The sequence below is a fragment of the Manis pentadactyla genome, chromosome 10, assembly GCF_030020395.1.
Source record: "Manis pentadactyla isolate mManPen7 chromosome 10, mManPen7.hap1, whole genome shotgun sequence".
Lineage (NCBI taxonomy): Eukaryota > Metazoa > Chordata > Mammalia > Pholidota > Manidae > Manis > Manis pentadactyla.
In genome coordinates, this window is record NC_080028.1 from 113,375,266 (window position 1) to 113,395,459 (window position 20,194).

Consider the following 20,194-nt stretch of genomic DNA (forward strand, 5'->3'; position numbering starts at 1 on the left):
ACCAGTGTTGCATAGCTGGCACTGGTTCAGACCCCCGAGGAGGAACACCAGAAAGCTCACCTTCCAACGGTGTCTACTGGTTTTTATGGCAGGTGGGCTGTTACCGTGATGGGGGCAAAGCTATGGTTCCATGAAAGATTTCACGACTTAGAAAAAGGTTTAGTATACAGGAGGTTTTTTGGGAATTCTTATTTCACTGAGGATAACATACATCATCGTAGCTCCTCTTCCTAGATGACAGCATGTATTATGCTGCAATAACACCAGGATTCTGTCAACCAAGAAGAGTTTTTCTTTTTTCTTTCAGTATCTTACTCTAGCGACCTCACAGAGACCATAGTTTTCTAAGAGGTGTCATAGTGTCAACAAAAACTCCTGAACTAGTTCAACCAAGTGCTTCAATGAATATACTCTATTATTTAACCTGTTTTAGAATCTGAGATGCGCATGCAGTTAATACAAAACATAAGGGAGAAATACACCAAATCTAGGCAGCCGTTGTTTGGGCCAGAGCTGTCAAATATGTTTTGTGAAGGGTAAAGCAGCAGGGACATTTATGTTTGCTGTGTACCATGAATAATAAACAATAATAAAAGCTGTAACATTTAACTGAATTGCAGAGACTCAACATTGCTGATGCCGTCTTCCAGGAGAAGCATAAATGTAATGGAGATTGCACATCTACTGTCCATATCTCTGGCTCTGCACACGAGTGTCTTTTCCAATTAAAAGCACACCCACAAAATACCCTTTGGGTTTGTCACCAGTGACTTACACTAAGATTTTCCAGGTAGGTCCACAAAATAAAACTTAACTTACTTTAAACTCTCTAACTGGCTCTAACCTTTAAAGAGTCTCTTCAGCCCTCCTGCCTGGTTCCTGCTGTCACTAGCCTTGCAGCCATGCAAACTAGAAACCCTGGGGCATCTTTAACTCTCCTCCCAACCCACATCCAGTTAACCTCCCAGACTAGCTGATATTCATTCCCCCTCTCCCACCCCATCTAATAGTCTCTTCTTTTTGTTTATTTCTTGCCTGGGTTTTAAAATATTCTCCAGTTTCTCTCTTGCCTAAATGCTTCTCCAGAATCTCCCCTGAGTCACTTGGTCTTTCCACGCCTTTGCTTAAAATCTGGTGAGGAGCAGAAAGAGCCCAGCTGTGGTAGACTTGGTCCTGAGGGCAGCGGCTGTGTTACGCTGTTTCTCCCCAGCACCCCGCAGGGCGCACAGTACTTACCCAGCATTTACTTAACCAGTCTGGGGAGGGCGCACAGTATTTACCCAGCATTTACTTAACCAGTCTGGGGAGAACTGGCTTTGAAGCTTGGGCCCCAAGATGACCCCTGTATTGATTTAGGGCAAGTTACCTCATTTCCCTGAGCCTCAGTTCCCATACATGTGAAACAGGGTGAATAACATTTCCTTCAAAGATGTCATTTAAGATTTGGTGAATTACCCAGGTAAAAGGCCACACTCTAAAGCTGGCTCACAGAATGCATCCATTGAATGTGGGTTTCCTTATGCGATGAGTATTTCCCCATTTTCTAGAAATAACAATAATAATGTCCTATAGCAAGGGAAGCACTTCCCTCAAACAGGCAGATCCAACTGTTTCCTTATATTCATCTTTAATATATGAGCAACATCATGCTTTTCATTTTACCATGTATTTTCATGTTTCTATAATTTGTGTTTCAGTTGTATTCCTTCATCCTGGAATGTCCTTCCATCCCCGTCTTAGTGAACTTCCATCCATCATTCCAAGTCCATTCCAAATAGCACTTATTCTTATAATATCATTTTCTTGCTCAAATAAAGTTCAAACACTCACAGTGGCCTACAAGGACCTTCACTCTCCACTCCCAGCTGGACTATTCTACTTTATCTTCTAAGACTCTCCCCCTCATTCACACCCCAAATCATACTGGAGTTCTTTTTTGTATTATACATGCCTAGCTCATTCCTGCCAGAAGTTTGTTTGACTAGCTCCACGAAGTTTTCAGGTAAAAGAGTCTCCACTTTACTATTAGACAAGGAGATGCAGATTAAGTCCACAATGGGTTAAAAATTATTCACTTATTTTTTTTTAAATTGATAACATATGCCAAGGATTTGGTGAAATACATATTCTGATCCATGTGCAAGCATAAGCTGGAGGTCATTTTGGCAGTATTTATTAAAATAAAGTTTACCCATTGCCTCCTAACCTGGACTGTCACATAATCAGTATTCACCCTAGAAAAATAATCATTCACATACATAAAGATTTTCATCAAAGCAGTGTTCACAGTAATGAAACAGAACACCAGCTGGGTAACAAATGTCCATCAATAGGGGAATGGTTAAATTAACTATGGTATCTTCATAACATGGAATCCTACACAGGAGATTAAAAAAATGTAAGTATGCACTGACAAGGCAAAATGTCCAAGACGTACTTCTAACTGGGAAAGCAAGTCATAGAGGAATAAGTATATATTAAACTATCAGTGTGTTTTTAAAACAGAAGAATAATAACAGCGAAAACTAATATTCATTGAGTGTTTACAATCAGATACTGTTTTAAAGTGCTTTAAATTTATTAAAATAGTTACTTCTTTCTAACAACCTGGTGAGGAACATAATATTATCATCTGAATTTTATATATGAGCCAATTGAGGTGCACAGCAAGCTCACAATGGTGCGCCATCAATGGGCAAAAAATATGTCTCCAAGCCTGGCCTCTTAATCGCTGCTTGATAATGTCTCTTATGTTTACATCTAACAAGAAATAAATGAGTAAAAAAGTGTGTATGAGTGCAAAGAAGAATGTTGGGACAACTACCCACTGTAACATTTCTTCATGTGGGGAGAGGAAGGAACTGAAATGGAGTGAGGGAGAAGGAAATGGTTAAAGGCACGTCTCAAAAAAAAATCTGACTTTAAGTCTTTTCACACTGAATCATTTCGATATTTTATAAGGATGCATTCACATATTTCCTATATGATTTATTTTAATGCAATAGCCTAGTATCATCATGAGAAAAATGAGAAGAAAAGTCATTCTAGAACAAAATGAAGAAGGTGGGACATAGGGCAATTTGTTTAAAAAGAGCTTTGAGGCACAGTTTTGAAGTAATTCGAGCAAAAATGAATTATAACTGTAATTGCCTAAGTAATTTAGGTGAAATGAAGAGATTTTAGCTGCATTACCTCAAAAATTATGGATGTAGAAGTGTATTGTGTGTGAGCTTCAAAACCCCAACTACAAGGGAATGCCTCTGAGAAACCGTTTGAACAATCATGACTGAATAAGGTTTTTCTGCTGGTCTCGTTAATTTGCTGAAACCTGAGTTTTGACTTCCTCCATTTCCTCTCTGTTGTTGATATGCCCATGTTAGCATTTCAGTTATATGGCCCTGGCAGATCATTCATGTTTAAGTGTGAGTTCTATAAATCCAGATTTTCAGGGAATGATGTTTGCCTGGGAAACGGTGAGGAAGAATTTTGAAATACTGCACGTTTAAATGTTGCTTTTCATCTAATGGCTCCTGGGATGAAACACTGCAATGATTTTCAGCTTGAGAGATGTGAGATCCCAGAGACAGTTACAAATCAGCCGACCTAGGACTGTTTTTGAAAACGAAATGAGTTGACTTTCTATGTCTACTTTGGTACCATTATTATTGATCCTCTCCCTTCCTCCTCCCTCCAAATAACAATGCATTGTGACAAATAAACCTGGTTATTCCCTGCATAACAGAGTCATAATGAGATCTGTTTCCTCTCTCACTAAACGTTAAGTTGTTCTGGCCCCTTCCAAATGACCTCACATTGCAATCACAGTCACCACTCTGAAATGCAAATTTGATCATGTCACTCTCTGGCTTAAAATCCTTGAGTCCCCATATTGCTGAGATACAGCCCAGAGGCTTCAGCCCAGCGCGCCTCATTACATTCTGGACCCTGCTTATATTTCCAGCCTCAGCTGCCAACACTTGAGTCTCCAAACAGAAGAATTTGCAGTTTCTCTCGTGCCTGGACTCCAGTGTTGCTCCCTGTGTGTGGCTCCTTCACCTTCCTGGCTGCCCCCATTCACCTACCCAACACCCACTTGCCTATGAGTTTCCCCCACAGAAGGGACCATCTCTGGCTCCCCCACACCTGGGTTAGGTGCCCCTTCCAGGGTCTCCCACGGCTCCCCACACTTAGCATCATTTATAAAATAACCCCTATTGCACAGATGATCTATTTCTTCCCCCTCCCTGTAAGTGTGAAATCAAGGCTGCTCATTTTTTATTTCCACTGTGACTAAGACAACACCAGGCCCAATAATATTGCCAAATGACTGAATGAATAAATATCTAAGTTTTATGGACTGATTAATGTTCATCAATAAATTTGTAACATAATGATGTCTGAGAAAACATAATGATTTCTTATTTAAACCAATGGCTGCTGCCCTAATTATGAACTAGTAAAGATGATTACAGCTAGCATTTATTTGGTACAGTACTTAACCGGGTGTCAGGAGCTATGCGTGCCATCTGAACACCGAAACACAAAAAAAGTTACCCAAGTAGTCCTCCAGCTCCATACATTCCGCTGACTTACTCTGGGAGAATTAAAGGGCCCAGTGCAGAGAGAGTGCTTAGCAAATGACTGCCCTGGAAGGCCCCCAAGGAAGCGTTTACTTTTCATGGTCCACTTTGTTACTACACTGAAAGGACTGCTGCTTTGTATCCGTGTTTGGGGATTTTTCCAGTACCATTTTAATAGAGTGGCCTATATATTGAGTAGAAAATAGAGTTTTTAGAAGTTGTATTTTTTTAGTCAGCAAAAACTTTAAAATTTGTTTTAAATGGGAGCTACGACCGTGGAACTCAACTGCAGTGTCCTCATGGCTTCTCCTACAGGCCGGTGCTCTGCCATCTCAGGGGTCCGGCCCGACTCATCCTCTGGCGGTTCTTCCCTGGGCTCCCCTGGGGCTGGGGGAGGCTGCTCAGGTCACCCAGCGTCACGTCTTCAACCTTCCATACCTTGGCACTCCCTGGCCTCTGGCACTGTACTGACTTATATTTCCTTATTACTTGCTACCATCTAACATGATATATGTTTATTTGTTTATTGCATATCTGTCCTCCTGGAATATAAGCTCCATGAAAGAAAGAATTTTTCTCTCTTTTTTCACCAAAGAACCCCGACTGCCATGAAGAGGGCCTGGTACACAACAGATGCTTAATAAATACTTTATAGATGCTAAATCAATGATGTATATTAAGACTATGTCCAGGCAATGTTATATAACCTTGTTTGGCCACGAATGCTCCAGGCACAGGGCATTTATGTATTTGTCAAGTTATTACTCTATTTAATGTCTCTCAAACTAAGGGTTTGGTGGAATTACTGAGCAGAACTCTATTAGAGAAAGCAGATGATCATGTTTACATCTAGCCAGAATCACACAACAATGATAAAGTTAAAAGTATGACTCAGGTTCCCACATCCTACAAATAATTTGAAGTGCATAGGAGGGAATTTTAATGACTATATTTGATTTGTTTGATTCATAGAATAATCAAATGTCTTTTAAAAGCTGTACTAATTAAATTCTTGATGATTTTCTTAATAAATAAATTTATTAGAGCCAAGTAGGTTAGAAGTGATTGGGTTGCTTTGTGGAACACCCCAAATATATCCAAAATTGTACTCCATACAACTGGAGGAAATCATATTTTTAACACCTACAAATATTGATAGCATAAATGATGTGTGATCTGATAACTAGCATCACACAACTTTGCATTTTCCTTTCTGACAATTTCTTCTAATAAAGTAGGACCCACATGAAGCAGGGTGTGTGTTGGGTGCTGCAGTAATTGGCTCTGTCCAAATGGTTATAACTTGGGCAGCGATAGATAAAGTTGCCTCTTACATTGCTTAAGAGTGAATAGCTACATAAAGATGATTATTTTATATCAACTTTTGAAAAAACTCAAACACAGACATGAAAAGTAAGAGAATTCCAGGATTAGCAGCTCTTCCCTTCATTGCTTGGTGACCAGCCTCATTTCAGATAAGCTCCATGAAAGAAAGAATTTTTCTCTCTTTTTTCACCAAAGAATCCCGACTGCCTTGAAGAGGGCCTGGTACACAACAGAAGCTTAATAAATACTTTATAGATGCTAAATAAATGATCTAAATGTCTGTAAACGTCAGTGAGCACTCAGGATCCCCAGAGACGTCAGTTACAGACGAGTAGTCCAAGAGATGCTGTGCCTTCTCGGTTAAGGCTGAAGAGAAAGGTGGTGAGGGTCTTCGCATGTTTATGACACATCAGCACAATATTTCTACACATCATCCAAAGCTAAAGTTAAGGCCATTTATGAGTAATACAACCATTTCAATTTATGAAAACCTTGATGTTTCTCGAAGAATTAGATAAAAATAATTCTCTTTTATTACCCTAATCTTTAGTGTATGATCTATGTTTTGCTTAAACTGTCCCTTTCCCAGTGCCAGGCACATGGCACATGGTTAATAATTCTTTTTTGGTAGTCTGACTGAAGCCTATAAAGTGATATTCTTAAGATACTATTTGCCTGTGGGGACAGATTTAGTGATGGTGAGCTGTCAGTCTCTGCCTGTGTCTTACAGAGGTAAGCCACTAACTTAGGTCAGCTGTAGGGCTTCTCTCACAGATCCCTCAATTTAGAGATAAGCCTGAGATGAAGTCTCTTTGCCAGAATGGCCCTCGTTTGAGGAATCCCTACACGCTATTTGGTAGAAGCCCATTCCATCCACTGTATAATGTATACAATTTAGATTTTAATAATGCAGCTACAATTTGGTTTGTCTCAGTCTCCATGACCTTGAACTAATTTAGTTTAAGATAATGGTTTTTAACCTGGTGTGGTTCTGCCCCTTGCAGTGTCCAGACACATTTTTGATGGCCACCACCGGACCGGGGAGTGTTCCTGGCCACGGATGCTGCTAAAACATCCTACAGTGCACACAACAGCCTCCCCAACAAAGAAGGTTCCGGTTCAAAATATCAACTGGTCCAAGGTTAAAAGACAAATGTAATTTAGTGAAAAGTTTATGTAGAAGAATTTTTAAAAAGTAAAATTTTCTACTTTGAAATGCTGTCAGTTCAATAGAACTCAACTAGTTGATGTTTAACATCCCCCAAAGGCAAAACTAAATTAAAACCTATGCCTTTCTCCAAAACCAGGTGAAATTATTCTACTTTGTACACGTTCACATGGATGACCCCACCAATTGCTGAGGACTGAACTCCTCACTTTCTCACCAAACCTTTTCTCCTATAGGAACAGGAGGTGGGATCCATGCCTGAAATTGGGACTTTCTTTGTAATTACCTTTCCTTTATACCTCACATCCAATGAATCACCAGGTCTCACTTATAGTTCCATTATCTCCAAAATAGTTTACAAATCTCTTTCTTTGGCTCCATTCTAATTACTCTTCTTGCGGTTAAGACCTTATGATGTCTCTCCAAAGCTCCTAAGAGTTTCCTAGTTGATGTCCCCACCTGTAGTTTTTTCTCTACTCCTTTACATACTCCCACTCCCACATGCTGGCAGTTGCCAGAACAATTTTTCTAAATGCAAATAAAACAATGTTATGTTAGCCATTTCCTGCCACCTTTAAACAAAAGTCCAGGCTCTTTATCATTGTTTATGGGGCCCCCTGCAACATAGCCCCTGCCCAACCTCCAATCCCAGTCCCACGGCACTTTGCCTTACTCTAACTACGAACATCAGGCTATTTATTACACTTGTACATATGTTGTACCCTCTGCCCAGTGTAACCTCCCCATCAACCTATGCACTTTGACATTTCTGTACATAACCACTATTTATCCTTTTAGATCCTGCTTATATATCATCTCTACAAAGCCAGAAGGGGTTTTTTTTTTGTTTGTTAATTCTGAATTGTTTGCCAACACTGTCTACATTTGCCAGTGCATTTGGATGGAACTGTGATAGGGCATTTCCTCTCTAGACTGCCACTTGGTCATCCCCACTCATTCATCTCCTCCTGGATCACGTAATAGTCAAATGTTTCACTCTTACTTCAAGGACAGCTCTTTGCAAAACTGAATCTAGTACAGCATTACGCTCTCTTGGCTTTCAGAGGCTGCCTAGCATCCTCAACTTTTCTAATTCACATTTTACTAGATTCCTGAATCTGTCATGACTGTGATATATATGGTGATGAGTTCAGAATGAAAAAACTGGGTTGCGATGCAGTTGCTGGGTGATAAGCTAGGCTCCGGCTGATGCTAGGAAATTAAATCTTGTACAGACCAGCCTTGCAGCAATTTAAATTCATGCTCCATCTAAAACATAATTACAGTATATGCAGATTTTAACTCTAGGATATAAAGCCTCATGTCTTGGTTCACATTAAAAGTTACATTCTTAAGTCTCAAGCTATACAATACTTATATAGCCGATGGTGGTAATAGACACACCTAATGAATAGAAACATGGCTTCTCTGAGAAGAGTTTAAGTGTCATTAAAGGGCTGTAATTAATTTATATTTCAGAGTAAAGGCAGCAGTAATAAAAGTGCTAACTAATGATTCTGTACCTGAGAGAAGAGAAAGCAAACCAAGGAGGGAAGGCCTATGGTTCAATATGACACACTCTGCATCCGCATTACAACTGGACGTGCCCCATGTCTGAACTTAGAAAGGTGTGGTTTGGGCAGCACAACTGCCAAGACCATCTCACTGCACTTCCCATATCTGAGGCTCAGCAACTAAAATTTGAGTTAGAGTTTGGCCATCTCACATGAACCCCCTAGTAATCACACGTAGCTTATGGTGTGTTATTTTTCCATGCTTTCTTCCTTTGAGAATATAATCAAGAATAAGACAAAATGAAAATCCATTATAGAAAGCCAAGAAACTCTAAGACTTAACTTGGTTTGCATTTTATCAGGTATACCTATGGACTTGTGGTATATTAACAACATTTCAACTTTGAGTTAGGCTGGTGTCAGCAGTCTACAGATGAACATTTAAGAAGTTAGAATAATGTTCCGTCTCAGACAAGTGAGGCCTAAGTTGAATCATAAAGCAGAGCTTTAAGGCAATAGAAACTGGCTTGCCCACTAATGGGATAGCTGGTGACTGGGTTTGGTGAGTTCCACAAGCATATATGATGCCAGAAGTTGACCTAGCATAGAATTTGAAGACAAACACTGTATTCCTTAGAGATGAACCTCATATTTTTCAGCCAACACAAGGATCATTATTTACATTTTCTGCTTTTGTAATACAATTCAGACTTTGTTGCAATAGGAAATATGGAGAGATATCTAGTTACTGTCTGTCACCATACAAAGTTATTACAGCATTATTGACTATATTCCCTATGCTGCACACTACATCCTCACGACCTATTAGTTTTATAACTAGAAGTTTATACCTCTTAATCCCCTCATCTATTTTGCCCACTGATAATCAACAGTTTGTTTTCTGTATCTATAGTCTTTTTTGTTTTGTTTGTTCATTTGTTTTGTTTTTTAGATTCCACATATAAGTGAAATCACATGGTATTTGTCTTTCTCTGACTTATTTCACTTCATATAATACTCTCAAGGTCCAGCCATCCATGGTGTCACAAATGGCAAGATTTTATTATTTTTTATGGATGAGTAATATACCATTATATATATAGTATATTAAATATACATATACATACCCCTTTATCCATTCATTTATTGATGGACACTTCAGTTGCTTCCATATCTTGGTTATTGTAAATAATGCTGCAATGAATATAGGCATGTGTATATCTCTGTATATCTCTTTGAACTGGTGTTTTTGTTTGCTTCAGATAAATACCCAGAAGTGGAATTTCTAGGTCTATTTTTACTTTTTTAAGGGAACTCTACACTGTTTTTCCATAGTAGCTGCACCAATTTACATTTGCCTCAACAGTGCACAAGGGTTCCCTTTTCTCCACATTCTTGCCAACACTTGTCATTTTTTTTGTCTTTTTGCTAATAGCCAATCTGACTGGTATGAGGTGATATCTCACTGTGGTTTTGATTTGCATTTCCCTGATAATTAGTGATATTGAGCATCTTTTCAGGTACCTACTGACCATCTGTATGTCTTTTTAGAAAAAAATGTATATTCAGGTTCTTAGCTCATTTTTTAATTTTTGTTTTACATTAAGGTTGTATAGGTTCTTGATATATTTTGGACATTAATCCCTTATCAGATGTATGATTTGCAAATATCTTCTCCCATTTAGTAGGTTGCCTTTTCATTTTGTTAATGGTTTCCTTCACTGTGCAAAAGCTTTTTAGTTATATCTAATCCTGCTTGCTTATTTCAGTTTTTGGTGACCTTGCCTGAGGAGACTGCTCAAAAAAATATTGCTATGAATGATGTCAAAGAGCTTACTCCCTGTTTTCTCCTAGCAGTTTCATGGTTTCAGGTCTTACATTAAGGACTGTAATCCATTTTGAGTTTATTTTTGTGTACGGTGTAAGATAGTGATCTAGTTTTACCCTTCTATGTGTAGCTGTCCAGGTTTCCCAGCACAGTTATTGAAGAGACTATCTTTCCTTCATTGTATATTTTTGCCTCCTTTGTCATAGGTTAATTGACCATATGTGCATGTGTTTACTTCTGGGCTCTCTATTCTGTTCCACTGATCTAAGTATCTTTTTACATGCCAATACCACTCTTTTTTGATTAGTTTGAAATCAGGTAGCATGGCACTTTTTTTTCTTTCTCAAGATTGCTTTGGCTATTTGAGGTTTTTTGTGGTTCCGTACAAATTTTAGGATTCTTTGTTCTAGTTCTGTGAGAAATGCCATTGGTATTTTGATAGTGGGTGCATTGAATCTGTAGATGCCAAAGCTGTATTTATTAATTCTCTCATTTACCCTCATTGCTATTAGGAAAAGTAGATAGGACAGATGTCGTCGCATCAGTTTTGCAGATGTAATGATGCCAAAAATTCCAAAGATTTGTGAATATCAGCCAATGTATAGGATCCACCTGCTTTGGAATTAGAATATTCCAGGGGAGACTTTTACTGTCTCTTGAAGATAAACAGAGAGAACAGGGAATAACTTAGTCTGAGCCGAGAGCTTAAATCTATATGCAGGCAAAATTGTAAGATAGGAAGGAGACTGTTACCTGCTTTAAAGAAAATGAATTTACATTGACAGTTAATAATAATTAAAAGTTAATAATAATTAACAGTTATTGGGTTTTTACAAAATGTGGCAGATACTTTTGCACTCTTAGTCAATCTTCAGATCATCCCATGAGGAAGCTATTATTATTTATGCTTTACAGATGATGAAATCAAGTCTCAAAGATTAAGCGATCATAGACGGACTATCCTTAAGCTCCTCAGAAACTATAAGAACTTGAAATGTAACATCTTGTTTGAAATACTGAAAATGCCAATTGATAATAAATCAAAAATTTTCTAATTTCTGTTGAAAATAACAGCAGAAAGACAGAAGATGGCTTCTAACCTTGTTATCAGATGCCAGATCTTAGTCAAGTGGTTTAAGAAAAAAACAGGAAAACAAATACACTGAAATATAGAAAAAGTTATGCTTTTCCCTTCTTAGTGAATATCCATAGATGGCATCAGAAATCCTTAGCATATCACTAGATTTCAGAAATGATGGATGACACCAATATTTCTATTGCACTTAAAAAAATATTAGATTAAACTTTCCGGTGGCACTGGTAAGAATCTGCCCCATCTGGCTCCCAACCAACACTTCGGCTCATCTGTTCTGACTCCATGCCCCAGTCACTCTGCTCTTCTTTTAGCCACTCCTGTGTGGCAAGTCATGGAGTTTCTTGCCACCATACCTTTGCACAAGCTCTTTCTTCTGATGATGACTGACTCTTCCTTGCCCTTGATCTCAGCTTAAACACCACCCCTTAAGGAGGCCGTTCTTAACACTATTAAAAGTAGCTCCCATTATTCTTTTACATGGAACTTTGTTTTCATTTTCTACTTGTTTCCATTTAACACCTGTCAGAGTATGTAACTGTGAGGCTGTTCCTTGTGTATTTCCCTCCCTCTTTGCTGCCTTCAGCTCACACTTAGGAAGCAAAAACCATAGTCAGAACTAGCCAAAAGCTTTCAGCAGTGAGGCGAGAAAAGAAGGTTGCGTTGTTTTCCTCATCCAAAGACTAGATTAGGATTGGGGCTGGGGAAGGAGGAGGTGGAGGCTGAGGGGATTCATTGACTATATAGGCAGAAGGAAAACATAGCAAAGTACCCAAAATGAGAGGGGAAGAAGGAACTTGCATTACCAGAACCAGGAGAATGGTGGAAAATACTGGGCACATGCTCTCCTGGGAGAGGAAAACCAACACGTCCACAGCCCATGGACAATGGTCCCATTCCATAATCCCAGAGACATGAAGGCCTCTGGATTTTAGGATATTAACACATTGCAGAGGGTTATATAATGGTCCTCAAAGACATCAGGTTTTATTCTGTGGAACCTGAAATTGTTGTTAAATGGAAAAAGGGTCTTTGCTGATGTGACTAAATCAAAGACCTTGAGATGAGATTATCCTGCATTATCTTGGTGGATCCTAAATGCAATCACAATGTCCTTTTAAGAAGGAAGTGGAGGAAGATCTGACAGAAGGAAAGAAGGTAAGGTCACCATGTATTTAAGCGAGGTGACCACAAGTCGAGGAATGCTGGCAGCCGCCAGAAACTAGCCAGAACATGAAAGGGATTGTCCTTGGTTTTGGGTCATTCAAAATGAGTTCAGACTTCTGGCTTCCAGAACTGTGAGAGAATAAAGTTCTACTGTTTATGCCACCAAGTTTGTGGTGATTTGTTACTGCAGCCATAGGAAACTAATACACACATGGTGTGAATTTGGGGGATTTTCCATTAGGCTGAGATACCAAAATGCACCAAAAATGCACATACCTTTGTATGTACATATTTGCTGTTATCATCATCACTTTATTACTCTCCAAAACACTGGCAGAATGTTCCATGAAAGTTATAAACTTTTCTGTGTTGCTCATCATCTTTACCCAGGTCTTAGCTCAGCAGCTGCCACATAATAATTGTTGTTGAAATAACCATTGAATGAATGAAAAAGCATAGCTAAAACAATAGCACAGAATAGGGAAATCATCCACAACAAATGTAAAAATAACTTTGAGAAAGACTGCATTAGCCACTAAACTGAATAGTCAAATACCCATTTTCTGCAACCTAAACACAGATTCAGGTCAGTCTGACCCATGCATAGGATCACTTTCTAGCATCGAGAGCTTTGTAGACTTTAACATGGGCTAAACTGTGGAGTGCATTTAGACATTGAGACATTTTCAGTCCACTTTATCATCACAATCTCATGCACGCTCAAAGCTCAGCTTGGTCTATTAATGTCCTAGAGTGAATATACCTGGTGCCCATTTCTGCAGACTGAAATCACAGGGTGGGAATGTAGCCATTCCAGCCTATGAGCTCATATGAGCTCTTCTGACCTGTTCTGTTGGTATAGCACAGTATTTCCCTGCTTGACTTTTTAAATGAAAGATCCCTTATATGATGAGCCAGTTCAGGAAGGGAACTAGGCCACCACCTGCTCAGGATTGCAGAATATACTGGATTCTGCTGCCTTGTTTATGCCATTCCAAAGGTATCAGGGATAAAACAATATAACTGCAATTTTCCTGACTCCTTCACATTTGTGAGTGGAGTGTCACATGTAATTCAGCAAACAAAAATTTTCAGCACTTAACTGAAATTCCAGCTTGCATGCCTATTTAATTATCACCCAAACAATCTCCTCCTCAGTTTCCAAGACACATAAAGAATCTGGAAATGGTAAGTAGGATAAGGAAAGGATGTGAAGAGAACAGAGAATCCTTGAGGCCTTTTAGTCCAGAACTGAGGTGGGGATCCTCACACCGGGCTTCTAAAGGAACCGAAGACTGAGCCTCTGCCTTCCCCGCTCCTGAGGTCTGCACTGCTCCCCTCTAACAGCCACAGGGGACACGGAGAGTGAGTGAGGCTCGGGGCTGGACCTGGTGGTACCTGGCTGTTCCGGCCACACTCTGGCCCCTGTAGTTTCTGAGCGCGGCACAAAGTGGAATGAGGGGTTCCACAGATACAGGGCAATCCAAACACATTCAGACCAAACTCTTCAGGCCCCCTTAGTATTCTGAGCCATTTTAATTCAAGTAAATGCCTCCTTTTTTCAAAATGTTTTCAAAACATTATTTTTTAGGAATAGTTCTTAACTTTTTAAAGGAAGCCCCTTGTGAGAATGTGAGAAAAATGATAGACCCTCTCCCCCACAAAAATGCACTTATGCAAACCCATCAAGGATAAGACACCTTGATTCTTCCTACATCTTATATGAAAGTGCTGATTTATTCATAGTTGCGATATTTATTTACCCTAAGTTATTATGAGCAAGGCCTAACCGCCTGGGTCAGCATCTCCAGCTCTGTCAGTCACCACCTGAATGACCCAGGACAAGTCACTTGGTCACTCGCTTCCTCACTTTCCCCATTTATAAAATGAGAGTGCAAATAATAGCACCTGCCACAAGAGATCATCATGGAGAAATAAAAAATGCACTACACAAAGTACCTGTGTAGTGGTATCAGTGGTGCCTGGAGTTCAACAAACACAGCTTCAGCTGGGTAGAGGGACTGTTCTAAGAAGACAAGGCAGTGAGCAGGAACTGCTGCTGTCAGCGGGCACACATTTTAATGTGGAGTTAAATTTTCATAGAAAACTTACAGTGCATTTCACAGTTATTAAAAACTTTTTTTATTTGCATTTTCTCTTTGTTCAGAAAACAGGTAAATAAGATTTTAATACAGATTTTTCCCTCTGGGATCCTGTACCTTCACACAACTCAGATCTACAGAGGTCTAATTTTTGTTTTGTCCTTATTCTACACCTGACAGCCTTCCTGCAGAAGTAATTTGGGCTGTGAGTACTCACATTAACTTGGCATAGGTATTTATAAAATGGGAAAAATGCCAGATTCCAGGAAAACAATTTACTCTGTTCCATTCCTAAACCTCTCCTCATTCATCTGTTATGCTTAAAAATCAATTAGCACTGTGCATACACCGTATTGGCAGTTTTACTTAGGATTAACTACAGAGCTGGGTGAATGTAACTGCAATTTGTTCACCAGTGATGCTCTAAAACAATGTTTGGATTTCAGAAGCGAACGAAACCTTCTTTTCACGATGGCTTGCTCTTAAAGTTGCCATGATCTAATCTTTCTGTCCTCCGCCTCCCAGCCCCCCTACCTGTCTTCTAGCCCATCAGCATCAGCGCGACATTGTTTTTTGGTTGACTCTTTGGACTTTCTCCCTTTTTAAAAAGGTTTATTAGGAAAAAATTATAGATTCACAGAAAGCTAAAAAGAAGTATACGGGGATGTCCTGTGCATCCTTTATCTAGCCTCCTGCAATCTTAGTGTCTTGTAAAACTATTGCACAATATTAAAACCAGGAAATTGACATTGACACAATTCACAGAGCCTACTAAGACTTCATTTGGGACTGACTTTTTAAATTTAAACCAGTTATTACATTGGTAATCATCAGTTATGATCACAATGAAGGTTGAATTCATTTCATGTGTGTGTTGGGTATTGGATGGTGTATATCCATTTCTGTTTGTGTGTGTCTGTGTATGTGTGTGTGTATATGAAAGAGAGAGAGAGAGAGAACTCTGTCCCTACCCATTTCATGAGAATGTTTAGAAGAACAAATGGGTGAATCTCATATAAATACTGTTCATAAACTGTAAAGTACTAAATAGGTAAAAAGTATTATATTGTAGTAGCTTTCTGATCTTTCTGTTCAGAAAAATGTCTCACTAGCAATGCAGAGTAGTAGAGCCTACTTACCCCTTCTTATGAGGAGGGGCATGTGTGTGCGGAGGGGGGCGGGTATATAGCAGTCTTGACAAAAATCCCATCTAAAGACAATCCCAGTGTCACAGTTAGAAGGGGCCCTGGATCTAACTGTTCCAGCTCTCCACACACTATACATATTTTAAAATACTCTTGCAGGTGGTCTTCTAATCTTTGATTAAAACTTCAAATGATGGACACATGCTGTCCTATGATCCAGTCGTTAAAAGCCCTTTATTATAATAAGCTGAAATCTGCCTTCCTTGTGACCTTTACCCAGTGGTCTCCGCTCTGCCCCTGGCACCTCACACAATGGAGGACAACTGGAGACAGCCATCTTTCCCCTAAATATTCTCTTCTTTATCCCAAACAGCTCAAGTCCTTCTGTAATATGTTCACCATCTATGAGACTGCTCATCTCTGAACTGACTGACTGTTCTTCACAGTCAGGAGCCAGGACCGGGGCACATCGGAGTATGAGCCGAATGGCATTTTTAGGAGCCAGGCCAACCACCTTCCACATCTGTACATGATATTCACATTCATGGCCCCTACGATCACATTAACATTTTTATTTCCCATTGCCTCATATTCCTCTTGAAATCAACTGAAATCCCATTTTGCTTTGTTTTTTTCTTCAGGTATTATGTTCACCCATTCTTCCCTGATTCTGCACACAGTCAGCTAGTTTTCTGGCTTAGGAGCAGGACTTCATGTAGATTCTTAAGAAATTTGCATATTGTATCATCCTATTGAGATTTTTTAATATCCAGATTCTATCACTAAATGTATTTAATATCCCTGTGCCTTCACACTGGCTGCAACCTTTATAAACAGACCTTGAGCTCCTTTCTCAAAATTGTTGATGAAACACATGGGCATAAAAGAGTGAAAATGATCATTATAAAGCTATAAAGTCTAACTAACATTTTGACCTCCTGTTAGTGTAAAATTTTAATTGAGAACTCAGCTCGAAGTGCTTACTGAGAGTTGAGATAAGAAGTAGGCATACACAGAAGGCCTCTGTATTTTCTGTAAAATTGTATTAGGTGATTCAATGTCTCATTTGTAAAAACCACATGGGAAATTTCTCTGGAGCTCAAGAGTAGAAAAGAAGTCTCTCCCTAATGATAGCTGAGTTGAGTTGAGTTTGCTCCTGTTTTGACTTCTAAGACACTAAGGAAAAAAAAGAATCACTCACTTAACTGCTGTTTCTTTTCTTCATTTCTATTTATTGATTTTCCCTCTTCCCATGCCACTTTGTTACTTAACATGCTGTATTAACATATTTTATTTTTTACCAGACATCATGACATATCCTTTGTAAAAGCAAGCAGGGAAAAACAAAAAAAAACCACATATATATAATCAAGACATCTTCTCAGATGTCTTTTCAGATGTTTAAAGAACAAAGAATAATTTCTTTACTTTTTAATTAGGACATTAGGAAATTTTCCCCAGAGTACTTCTACAGAAGCAGTGAAGGTCTGTTTCAGCCTTCCAAATCACTTCCTTGCAAGATTTGTTCTCAGTTTAGAACGGCATGTTCGGAAATTTTTCCATATTAATCTTCCCAAATGATGCTTTAAAGTATAAACAGAAATAATCTGATCACTTGTTAATCTTTTCTCTTTTCTGGCCCTTCCATTACAGAGTAATTTGCTTTTCATTAAATACTTCTATCTGACTGGTATTATTTACACCAAAAAGACTTGGGGATGTGGTCTTGGGAGGCCCAGGGATCTTGCCTGGGATGAACTCTTCTCCATGTGACCACGGGAAACCCACTGGGTCACGACGTTTTTCATTTACAGAAGGAAAACTCTTGATAAACATCTGATAAATATTAGGCACTATTAAAAGGCACATGACTTACTTCTAAATACTTTAAAATAGGCAGCTTACAATCTATAGTTTGGGTACATGGATAGGAAATGTTTTAAGCTCCGGCTGTAGCAGCTTAAGCCATACAAGGTGGTCATCAAGCATTACGTCAGGAAGGCAACACTAGAGGAAGGCCACTATAAAACCCTTTGTTGGGCCTTTTTCAATGAGCAACTGGTGCTCTGCTTATTAGCAAAAATATGTCAGAGATGGATTCTCATTGGTGAAATTAGTGACTCAACTAACATGATAAATGAAACTTAATTGGTAAAATTGAAGGTTTTAAATATATGTGAAAAATTAGAGACTTTGGAGACATTCCCTCTGCATGAACAGAGTATGAAAATCTTAAGAATACTCACAGTCTGTACCATAGGATTAGTTGCCTAAATTTGATCAGGAAACCTTCCTATTTCCAACTGTGAGCTTAATAGCATCTCTGGTCGTGTGATGCTAAATATAAGGGCAACATGCCCCAGCCCTGCAGTGTTTCCCCTCTGCCTTAAGTGACCCTTCTCCCAGGGTAATCATCTTAATGCACATAGAACTAGGATTTCATCAAACTTGTGGAAGAGGTTCTATGAGTCTTACTGTCATTTTGCTAAAAATTTTTGCAAAAATATGCCTATATATGTAGCAGAATTTGTTTTAAGATTTACTTTTAATGTATCTACCATTAGCAGTATCATAGGGTTACTGCCAACTGTCTTCAAGCTTCCTGAGTAACCAGCCTTACAGTAAAGGTGTGTGTGACCAAATCACCACCGGAGAGTTCTCAACAGACATCTTGCCTCATCTTAATCTTCATCAGAGCCCTTCGATTCCTTAAGATTCCCCTTATTCAGGTTAGGAAATTCAGGTTCAGGAGATATTACTCCATAACCATATGGATGCTGAGTGGTACAGCCTGATGGCGTCTGAAATCATTCTCCCGCTAGCCCTGCAGCCCCCTTGACAGAGTCCAGTGGCCATTGCAAGAAATGGATGGGTGATTACAAGACGCCTACAGCTGTGCTCCCTGCAAATATGTGGGCTAAACAAAGGCTCTTAACTCCCTTGATAGAGAGTTAAAAGGCAGTCACCTACTAAATTGATTTCATATATATGTATAGTTGCTTTATATAATTACAATTTCTATTAATGTACTTTTGGTACTTTTTTTGTACTTTTCATGTTTTAAAACCTATACTTTTTTTTGACCTACCCGATACATTCGATGACACTGTAAATGCATACCCTGGGACTCAGACTACTTTGTGACATAATTGCATGACCTGGCTCTAGAGCCCTATGCCAGAAAGTTTGACTCTGAAATTATCAGTTGAAACACAGTTTGAAAACATCATAGTTATCTAAAGTTCAACAAAAAGCTCATCTCAAAGCATTGTTACATAGAAAAAAGTAAATGAAATGGTAATTTTAGAATTGGGATACTGAAGGGCCACAAAATATTCGTGGATTGATGTACATCAGAGATGGCAGAGTTGTATGAACGGTTTGGGTTTCTGTAAAACTACTAGTCAGGCTAAAAATAAGAAAGAAACAAACAGCATGCAAGCTATAAATAAATAAGAATTTACTCCATCGTTACTGATAAAATACCATATTCCAAATGGATTTTACTCTGAATATTGTGTTCTAAGCAGAAATCAATAGTCACAAATGACCTAAATGTAGTTTATAAAAATCTGAAGGTTTCAGGAGAAAGATCTTAGGTTAGAAGACAGCTAACTATTGATATGTTCCTATTCATACTTCTGAAATGTATGCTTTTAGGTAATTTATTTTGATGCAAGTAGAAGTTATGGGGGAGAAATCATTTTGCATGAAGCTCTCTCTACTGATTTGCAATTACATTGGAGGAGACAGCATCCAAGACTAGGGAGGTTATGAAAAAAAAAGTATGTTCATACTTTTACTTTAAAATATTGTATGTTTTTATTTTCTTTAACGTCATGTGAAAACTAATATATATAACATGAATAGATAATGTGATCAAATGTTTGGGTGAGAGACTAATGTATTTTTATTATATTTAGCTGTATACCTGGCTTAAGGAATTATCTGCGCATTAAAATTATCCCTCCTCTTTAGTTAAAATGAAAAAAAATGGAGTGAGGAATTTTATCTTTATTTTTAGCTGTTTGCCTTTGCTTATAGTACCTTTGGATAATAAAGTGCCTTGAAATTATATGTTCTTCTAAACATTAATTCAATTGCGGTATTCTATGGGGGCAGTTCCACTAGTTGGGATAATTTCTTGGGATGATTTTTCCAACTAGTTCCTACTTATTATATCTGAGCAAGACAAAATGAGGCTAAAAAGTATAAAATTACTGCTTTTGCAGGTTTACCATCCATTAATGCTTAGGATTTCTTGTAGGATT

At 38.6% G+C, this 20,194-nt stretch overlaps 1 protein-coding gene across 2 annotated transcripts in view; it reads right to left on the reverse strand.

Annotated features, from left to right (window-relative positions):
- Positions 1-20,194, reverse strand: part of LIN7A (lin-7 homolog A, crumbs cell polarity complex component) — a 128,163-nt gene that overhangs the window by 15,715 nt on the left and 92,254 nt on the right. The window lies entirely within an intron of this gene.